Genomic DNA, 2,636 nt, shown 5'->3' on the forward strand with positions numbered 1-2,636 from the left:
TTGAACAATTTCGCCCCCCCCCCCCCCCCCCCCCCCCCCCCCTTGAACGCGCCACAAATTTTCGAACACAGTCGAAGTCGAGATTGCTGCCACGACCTCAATGGATTATTGATCATGATCCTTGATATGGGTTTTCCGACGAAAACTTCACTTTTCCCCCGATGGATAAAAATTACCCTTCTACGTAGCCCAACTGTGGCGGGTCCAGGAAGTCGAAATAGAGGGGTTCCAGGAAGGGACTTGCGCAAATAAAATGTCCACCCGCCTCAGCCCCACAACTGTTGGGGCTCAGGTAAGAAAAAATTATGATTATGGCACCTCTAGATGGGCGGAAATGGCACTCTCGGATTAAAAATTGAATACAATTTTGTCTGTTTTCTTCATTTTTTTTTATTTTGAAAAAAATAGGAGGATGGGGTCCCGTGCTGACTGGGTTCCCCATTGAATCTGAAACTGTTCAATATAAAACTTGACATAGCCTATCATTTTGTTTCACAAATGATTAATTCGTAATGTCAAGCGAAAGATTTTTTATTCGAAAGATTTTTTTACTCAATAGTTTTTACAACCTATAACACATTAAGTGTACTTTAAATTCTGTAGTTAACCTTCAGAGAATTTTATTTTAGAAAATAAGTATCTTATTGTGTTCATTAAATTAGATGGAGTTTAAATGTGGTTATATTACGCTAGTTTTAAGGTTTACTGTAAGCCAATCAGTTACACTTATTATATATCTTCGTGGTTAGCATAAAGAGAACTAGAACGTCGCTGCATTAAGAGTGTCTACCTCCCCCATATGCCTAAATGCAGAATTCACGAATGCAGGCGATTTTTTCTTCATGCAGGGTGGGTTTCAAGGAAACTTCACAGTCTACAGACGCACGTATACAGACGTCAATCAAAATTTGGTTGCTCAACTCAAAAAGGGAACTTGTAATGTTCGTTAGAAAATGAAAAAAAAAATCTATAAGTTATAATAATAAACAGGTAAATTTATAAGGCGCAAATAAACAAGGTGTAAGCACCAAATAATAATAATAATAATAATAATAATAATAATAATAATAATAATACTAATAATAATAATAATTATAATAATAATAATAAATAACAATAATGACATTGCAGCGTTCGTAAAATGTTTGTCACTGGTGTTGGGAACAGTCACAAAAGTGGGGGGGGGGAAGGTCCCCTCCCCCAGTAGAAAAAGTGGGGGGGGGGAATTCAGTGCAATGTATTTTATTTTTCATTCACATTTATTTCACACATTCTCCATATAAAATACAAAAATAAATACAAGTACATGACGTACAGAGTACACAAAACTTTGTCATAGTTTAATATGTTTACTTTAAGAATAATATAAAATTAATTGATTGACAAATTAGTTAAATGTTCTTTCTGAGTCGTAGTGATTAACTATTAATATGAAAATGGACGTTTTCAATGTTGTTGTGTATAGAAAGTATTTTGAATATTTTTATTGTATATTATTAAAGGAAGAGGTTATTCGCACGGTACCGTGCGAATTAGGAATAAGAACTTATTCGTACGGTATGACAGCCGTTACGTCATGAAACCTTAAATGCTGATTGGCTAGGTCTACCGTGCGAATAAGACTGCCGTGCGAATTGTCGAAACAAATTTATTCGCACGGTAGAATGTTGGATAGATATACTGTATGATAATTATTTCACGGCATACCGTATGAGTTGGGCACAGCACAGACAGTCGATTCGATCATGGAGTTATAACTTCATGATTCGATAACCCTAACTGAAGTGCAATAGGTCCTAGCTTAGCATTGTGTCTGCAGACTTTTTACACTTCTTTAAGCTATCCTTGAGAAATTGGCATGAAAAAAGCGTTTGTGGAGTATATGTACTGGTGGTATTATAGTCCCCTATCATAGGGCCTAGTAGTGATGTTGATTTTTGTTCCATTATATTAAATGGGGAAACAAAAGAAAATTAATTACTTAGCACCAACCATGATGGGAATTGGAACAGAGGAGGATGAGTGGATGCCAAACTGATGCAAAATTACTCAATTTTATGTGCAGTTTTAATAGGGTTTTAATTTTGTGGGCTGCAGTCGTGCTGCAATTAGCACCTGTAGACGCGCACATCTCTAAAAGTCTCTCCTAATCCCTCTCTACCATAATAAATCTGGACGCAGGGTTCCCGGAACGCCGCCCTCAGCGGCGAGTGCGAAGCACAACTCAGGCTCAAAAGTGGAACGTGAAATTTGGATATGGTTTTGTAGTCAGATTTGCGAGAAAAACTTCAGCTACCCGTATTTCTCGACTGAGACGTCATTAGGAGCTGTAATTTGTATGGCAAGAAGATTGAGCAACCCTTCATACATATTAAGGGAATTTACGCCCAGAAACTTTGTAGTTATTAATATTTTGGTTATAATAGAAAATATTCATTTTTTGGTGACGTCACACTCACGTTAGTTAGCATGCATACGTCATAAGGTAGATACGTCACCTTTTCCTGGTAAGGCAAACTTTCCCGGCGTGCTTTTTTCATCGATAAACAAACACCACTGCTTTGCACATGGATGCCTTGCCCAAGCCAGGGCTGCAAGAGCCGCATTGTTAGATGCATTGTATACTACTTAAATAA

This window comes from Anneissia japonica, unplaced genomic scaffold (assembly GCF_011630105.1).
Source record: "Anneissia japonica isolate Jap-2015-1 unplaced genomic scaffold, ASM1163010v1 scaffold2236_len207018_cov178, whole genome shotgun sequence".
Lineage (NCBI taxonomy): Eukaryota > Metazoa > Echinodermata > Crinoidea > Comatulida > Comatulidae > Anneissia > Anneissia japonica.